This window comes from Nannospalax galili, unplaced genomic scaffold (assembly GCF_000622305.1).
Source record: "Nannospalax galili isolate Female #2095 unplaced genomic scaffold, S.galili_v1.0 scaffold203, whole genome shotgun sequence".
Lineage (NCBI taxonomy): Eukaryota > Metazoa > Chordata > Mammalia > Rodentia > Spalacidae > Nannospalax > Nannospalax galili.
This window is the reverse complement of record NW_008351640.1, coordinates 3,772,647-3,780,911: the sequence shown is the minus strand read 5'-3', so window position 1 is coordinate 3,780,911 and position 8,265 is coordinate 3,772,647.

Below are 8,265 nucleotides of genomic sequence, written 5' to 3'. Positions count from 1 at the left end.
TATATATATATAAATCTCACAGGTGTGGTCTTCTTAATTGTGTGAGTAGTGTGTTCCCTTGGATTACTCTGTCTCATGTCTGCTCATCACCAGTCCATCCTGAGACCTGATGCCAGTTCTACTCCTGATCCTCAGCATACTCCACAGCCTTGACTTTAGCCCAGAGCAGCTGCTGATCCACTATCTACTCTCATATGAGGCATGCTTTCTCTACATGTTACTTATAAAGTGATATTCTGATCATGTCATTCCTCTTCAAAAAGTCCTGCCATGGTCCTTCATAGTGCTAAAAAAAAAAACAAAAATAAACAAAAAAAAAAATCAACAAACAAAATGACAACAGACCCCACGGCTTCCAAGCCGCTCCTTGCCTTTTGTGTGTGTGTGTGTGTGACACAAATGGAGGATACTCTTCTACCATTTACTCCCAAAAACCACTGCATTCATATTTTTGCTTGTTTCTCAAACATTCTCCATATTTCCATATTACTGCACATGTGGGTTGAGCATATATCCTTATCTCTTTGAGATGGCTGCGTCTTCCACCCTCCAAGGTGCTTTCTAGTGGGATGATTTCTACTTTCTGTAGACAGTATCTGTTTTCTGAGCCAAGCAAGCAAACCATCACTATATCTACCACTTGATTTACTTCATAACATTGATCTTCTTTTCTTTATTGATATCACCAGGAGAGAAGACAAAATTCATAACAATTTTCTTTTTAATTTTTTTAATGTATGTATTTTTATTTTATGTGTATGGGTTTTGCCTGAATGTGTATAAGTGCATCCATGTTGTGCAATACCGATGGAAGCCAGAAGAGGGTATCAAATCCCCTGAAACTGGATTTACAAATAGTTGTTAGCAATCATGTTGGTGCTAGGAACACTGCCAAGGTCCTCTCTAAGAGCAGTCAGTGTTCTTAACCACTTAACCATCTTTCTAGCCCTAACAACAATACGGCTTAAATAAATAATAAGGGAATAGTTTTAATATGCAAAATAGGAAATAATCCTTAGTTTATGAAACTGCTAAAAGGTTTATCTGTCCTCACGTTGATGTTATTTACCAAGTGTTGTTTCTCTTCCTCTGATCCAATAAGTTAAAGGGTGCAGGTTGTATATTAACTTTGTAAGACTGTAATGCACATATCACAGACTCAGATAGCTATGCACAGAATAAATTTCTTCCTTCGTTATTCTAAAGGCTAAAAATCTAAAGTGATGACATAGGACCATATAGTAACTTTTCTTCTAAAGACTTCCAGGAAAGATACTTCCTTTCCTCTTTCTAGATCCTGGTATTTAAAGAAATCCTTGGAGTTCTATAGTTTGCAATTGTGTAACTCTAATTTCAAGCTTTGTTTTACATGACTGTATCCCCTGTATGTATAACCATGCAGCTTTATTTTCTTTTCTTATAAACAGTCATTCTAGAATACACTATCTGGCAGCAGGTATCCTGGTTCTCTGGCACTTATATTAAGAGTAATGGTTGCCTAACCAAGACCTACATAATGATAACACCAGTTGACTCGCCAATATGAATGAGGAAAATTTCACTGAGTTCCACATCTATGTGAAGAGCCATGGGCAATCAATGGATGCTGAGGGAGAGAGAAGCAGTTTTCTTCAGTCATGAGTTCCCTGATAGGTTATCTAATCCCAAGTGGTCAACCCTGAACTTGTGTGTACACATGTATATCTGTGTGTATATGTATACACACACACACACACACACACACACACATATATGTGTGTGTGTTTATGTAAAAATAATGATCATGGAAGAGGACACGAAATTTAGAGGGGCACATGGGAGTATTAGGAGGGGAAAGGCAGGGGTGGAAATGATATAAATACAGTACTCATGTATGAAACCCTCAAAGACTTTTTTAAAAACAGAAAAAATAGAAGTCATTCTATGACGTGTAATCAGCTCAGAGTACAACCTCACATTAAATAGACACACTCACAAAGGTGATAGTTCCAATAAATGTCTAAATTTAGGTGAAGATGAAACTTTGGAAGACCCTATTCTACCCAGTACAGACCACTTCCTATAATCTCTTTAAGGCATGGGCTGTGAGTTTCTACTGATCTTTATATGCCTCCTGTGAGTAGAGGAGTGATGTGCTGGATTTAGTGAGTTTCATAATTTTGAAAAAGGATCTGATGTTCAAACACGGAAGAAATGTATCTGCTATAACCTATTGGATATAGACTTTGGTTATTTTATGGAGAAGCCACAAAGCAGATAGTCACATAATGTATATATTTTCCTTAGCAGAAACTGTAACTGAAAATTCAATTTTCAATGTTTTATTAAAGAGTATATTTAATGACCATTCAAGTCTGTCAGGATACATTATAAGCTTGGGAATTACAGAAGAGAGAAAGAAATCCAGAAGAACATTGCCCTCTTGCAATATCAATTAGAACATAAGTATCCAAACAGATAACAGGGAATGTTCTAGCAGTCTGACTACTCCTTGTGTGCACCCACAACATTAGACCTTCCAAGTGGTTTTTTTGTTTGTTTGTTTGTTCTTGTGGTTATTGTTGTTTGTTTGTTTTACTTAATTTGAAGTAAAATTGCTTTAATCAAAGAGAAACATTAAAGAAAATTCAGATATGTTAAATAATACTGTATCTTTATGGTTGTCTATATACACACATACTAATATTTACAAACTAATGGTGTCAGCATACAAAAGTCCCATGCAAACTCAGACAGACAAAAACCTGGCATACAACTGGGTAAATGTACAGAAGATCCCAATCTTAGCTGAGGAAACACTGGCAGCTGATTACTGCTGGGTGAGGATGAGCTGATCGTTCTAAAACGAGAGACTTTAGATAGGCTGAATAGACCTCAGTGGATGGACTTGCACTTGCACAGGGGAATGTCTGGGACACTGATTTAACACATTAGGCTGTAATACAGATGACAGAGAATATGGATTTTAGTGGGAGAACTGTGAGAGCATGCTGGTGGGGATGGAGGTATAAAGACGATTAAGATTCTTTGAGATATTCTGTATAAAATACACAAAAATTCAATAAACACTAATTTTAAAAAGTTTCATCTAGCTCTTTCATTCTGTTGATTAGAAAATATATTTGATTAAAGCAAGAAACAAGACTAGATAATCAAACATCAGTTTTTAAATAAATATTTTATTTTCTTTGCAAATTTCATATACTGTATTTTGATTATATTCACCACTAATCCACCCCTTAACTCATTCAAGATCCACACCCAGTTCCCTACCACCCAACATCAAATTCTCTCCCTCTTTGCATTATTTTAGAGGTACAGGAGCTAGCATATTCAGTCCAATTTGTGCTGCCCATATACTCCTGGGTGTGGAATCATCCACTTGAACATGGTCAACCTACCACGTACCACACACTTAAAGAAAACTCATTCTCCGACCCCAAAAGCCATTACCTGTCCATAGTTCCTCAGTTAGAGGTGGGGATTTGTGAAATCCTTTCCACTTCCTACTAGAAGATTGACTGGCTTGATCTTGTGTAGGTCTTGTGCAGGTAACCACAGCTGCTATGAGTTCATGAGTGTAGCAGTCCTGTTAAATCCAGAATATATCATTTTGCTCTGGTCTTCTATTTCCTTCCCACCTCTGGCTTCTGCTCACACACTTAGTTAGCTAGATAGTGAATACAGTAAGTCTTCCCTTTGTGATGCTACCTGCATTGACTGGTTTCAGTAAATGAACAGTCCAGTTTTCATATGAATGTTTTACATTAAATATGATAGCAAATAACAACCTATTGAGATGTGCTCTTATGAGATCCTTATCATGTGCTTTTTTACATCATTAATTATTTTACATATATATTAAGCAAATCATTATAATTATATATAATTATGCATGACTTCATATATACTGAAGGTAGTGATCAAACCCAGGACCTCCTACATTCTGAGCAAACACACTATCCATGAGCTACATCTCCTTTTCTTTGAATGTCTTTTTTCCTTCAGAATTGTACTCTCCCGGACCCATCTGTCTATTATTGGAGCCCTGATCCCTGTCACAGTGCTTGGAACATAGTAGGTGGCCATTTATTTTGTAAAGTTTAATAGACTCTTATTTTTGAACCTCTAACAAACAATCTTCTTCTCCCAAATGACTCAACCAACTTAAGAGATAAGTCTTTCTTTTTTCTTGAATGAATTGTTGAGAATTTCATACATGCATGTAAGGTGTTTGATCAAGTCCATTCCTACTCCCTCCCCTTCAACTCCTCCCATATCTCCCCATCACCTTTTTTCTGATAACTTCATGTACTCTTTCTTCTTCTTTAATTTTTTTGTGGGGCTTTTGGCTACTCTAACATTCCCCCTTCTGAAGAGGCAATCCTAAAATCTTTAAAGGATTAGATAAAAGCTCCTTCACTCTCATATTTTAAAAAAAAATCTATAGTAAATTGAGTAAAATTGATCCTTCAATTGGTCTCTTCCTGTGGCCAATATGTGTGGTGTCTTCAGCAATAGCATCTATCTAGTGGGCAGTCAAGAGCTATGACAATGACCTATATTGTTTGGGGTGTATACAAGACAGCTCTGACTAACAAAGTAAGGGCAAGTATCCCATACCTGGAACTGGGCTTTATATTTTACCTATAGTTTATGGATGACCATAATCCCCTGAATAGTGTATTACAACCATTTGGTTTGCACATGGCCTTTTCAAATACTTTTAGAGCTAGTTATCCCTTTCCCAACTTTCCTCCTCTGATCCACCTTCAAATCCCTCTCCCTACTTAAACCTCCTTCCCCATTATTACCACTTTAACTTTCCTATCACCTTTGTAATAAGTGAAAAGGCTGGAGAGATGGTTCAGTGCTTAAGAGCACTTGTTGCTCTTCCAAAGGATCTAAGTTTGGTTCCCAGCACCACACACAGTGACTCATAACCCCCTGTAACTCCAGCTCCAAGGAATCCACCCCCTTCTCTGGCCTTCAGGCGCATCCCACATGATATATACTCACACAGGCACACACATAGACATAAATAAAAATAAAAATAAAAATAAAACTTTAAAGATGACAGAAAGTAGAAAAGGCATTCAATCAATTCACTGTTATTTTTAATTAAATTCATTTTCTAATTAGTAAAAAAATGAATTGTATTGCTTAATGGGCTGGGCTATCATCTGATATTTTGATTCCTATATATTATGTAGTGTTTAAATCAATTTAAACATATCACCTCAAATGTTTACAATTTTGTTCATGTTAAAAAAATTTCAAAATCCAGAGATAAGTCAAGCTGTTAAGAGTACTGGCTGCTCTTGCAGAGGACCAGGGTTCAAGTCCCAGCATGTACATGGCAGCTAACCTGCACCCCCCCCAACCATAACTCCAGTTTCAGGGGAATCCATTGCCCTCTTCTGACCACTGTTGGCACTGCATGACACCAGTGCACTTACATACATGCAGGCATTACATTCATACACATAAGATAAAAATAATAACTAAAAAATTAAATAAACTTCAAAATCCTTAATTCTAGTCTTTTGAGTGGTATAATACATTACCACTGCCTATATCCACCCCACTGTGCAACAGGATATCAGAAGTACTTGTTCCTATCTTACTGTAACTAGGTGCTCTGTTTTAATTAATGACTTAGTGATAAGTGGTTTGCTGTAAGTGAAACCAAAAATTATTTAGGCCTTTGGACTAAAACCGACTTTTATTTTCTGAGTCATAATCTAGTCAGCATTCTTGAGATTTTTAAGCTATTGCAGAACTAACTGAAGGAAATAATTTTGTTTGAGTAACCCCTGCTAACATTTCCGGAGAGTTAGTAGTTCCAAAGTCTTTGACTTATTTGATAAGGAAACAGTAATAAGCCACATTTAATGAGGATGCACTCATGTGAATGTGGTAAGGGAGTCTGATGTGGAAACAGCTTTACTGTGCCTTGTTTTATTTTATGTCATGCAATTATAAGTTACCCAAATGAGAAATTTTCCATGAGAAGTGACTATTTTCTTTGCAGAGAACTGTCATATTATTCACCTTGTAAATAGATGACATAATTCATTCCCTTTCTATTCTAATCAATGTCAGGATGAAGAAATGAGTAACTGGTAATGCATGATCAATTGTGGGCACAGGGCCTCAAACTCAAAGCAGGATCAGTAATTGCACAGGAGAGATTTGAATTCAGACTTATGATTCAAAACTGGATTAAGAACACACATTTGTCATCGCACATTTTTATCTGATGACTGCTGATCTGAACTAATGAATAGTTCCAGCTATGCTAATATATGACTCAGTGAACAATGCAAACAACTTGGCATGACAATGAAGTTCCCTAGCTGCATAACACTCTGATTACTGAAGTGTCTACTGTCACAGAAGACAAATGGAAAATCCTGTGTTAAATCCATTCTAGTAAAGAGGTGCCAAATATCCTGTTCAGTCAATGAAGATTTGAAAGACTTTAATACTTTAAATAGAAAATATAGCCCTTTAAAATCATCTTGGCAATGACTTTTAAAACCAGAAAAAGAAACTCAGCATGGATTTAAGTTATCCAATACTTTTCGGTGTAGAATTTTTCAGGAATCTCCTATTGAGTATAGTGGATCAGATTTATAGTTATGTTGTTTATTTGTTGCTATGTGATAATGCTGCTAAAATCCTTAGCACGTAGTAGTTTATAAAATATACATTTGTCATCTCTCAATTTCTTGGGTCAGGATCCCAGTTCAGCAGGGCAGTCCTTTGGGATCTCAGGAGGAAACAATCAAGGTGGCAGTCATGACTGAGTTTTATCTGGCTTTGAGGCCAGAGCCTCTTCCATGTAGAAAATGCTCTTCACAGAAATAAATTTTTGGCTTAGTTTCTTGCTGTCATCCAGATGCTGGCCTCAGTTCTTACCTCATGAGTCTTTCCAATTTTGTTAACGTGCTTCAGTTAACAACTTAAAAATGCCTATTTGGGAAGATGACCATAATTTTTTGTAATGTTATCACAGAAGTGATCAATCAGCACCTATACCTTAATAATTTGACTAGAAAAAATTCTGCCCTAAATAGGGAGAGGGATGACAGCATGGAAGTAGAACCAGGACCTCAGAGGGAATCAGGAGCTTTCTTACAGTTTTCTTACAGTGCCATGTTTGTCACTGACATGAGCACCCCTGGATTTGATTTGTTTTTGGCTCCGGTCTGATAAACTCAAGATGTTTAGAGAACCAGTTTCCATTCTAAGTATACTTCTAGTTGATTCCTAAATTAGATTTTGTGGATTAGTAAAACTAAAATTTGAGAAGCTTAGATGGGAAAAATGGATGTGTGCTTTCATTCTTCTAAAATTTATAAAGGCAAACAAAAAAGCTAATATGAAATCATTTTATAATGCAAAATGGTTAAACATTAATATATTCAGGATTAGAATATCCTTTTGTATTGAATATTTTGTATTTACAAGTTCTATATTTATTTTTTGTCCCTTTCCTCAAGATCAGGATAAAGTTATTCACCTTAAGTACTACATTATTTCTCAAATTACTAAACTATTGTAGCAGAGAAATGTGAACCCTCTTTAATAATTTAACATGTGAACTGTCCCAACCCACGAGACAGTCAACATGGGTACCTGGAGGGAGGAGAGGGGACTGAAAGGGACAAGAGACGTGAAGAATGGAGACAAGACAGGCTTTCTGATCAAGTCTCATTTATTGAACATCCACACAAAGTTTTTATAGAGAGGGAAAAGGGAAAGCTTGGCAGGGACAAATCTATTGAGGCAGAGCAATTCTATTAACAGAACAATTATCATAATTACACCACACGAATTGATCACAGAGTAAATTCCATAGTAACACCACAATTCTATAGCAAGTTATAAATCAATTATAAGGTTACACCTGCATGATTACAAGGTAATACAAAAAAGTTTCTTAGGCAGTTCCATGAGAAATGAGGGAGTCTCTCAAGCGGTAAGTGCCCAAGTTAGAACAACATGTTTGTGAAGCTTTCAAGTATGGTCATCTGGTTAATCTCAAACCAGGTCAGCCTTGACGTCTGGAAACAGCTTTGCCAGGAACCAGGTCTTGTTATATTCTGGGGTGGGGGCCTACGGCTCTCCACAAAAGTTAGTGTTAGGGTTAGGTGTTAGGCTTAGGGTTACAGTGGGGTTAGGGTTAGTGTTAGGGTTAGGTTTAGCTTTGGGGGTTAGGGGTAACTTTATGGTTAGGGTTAAGGTTAAAATTGGGCT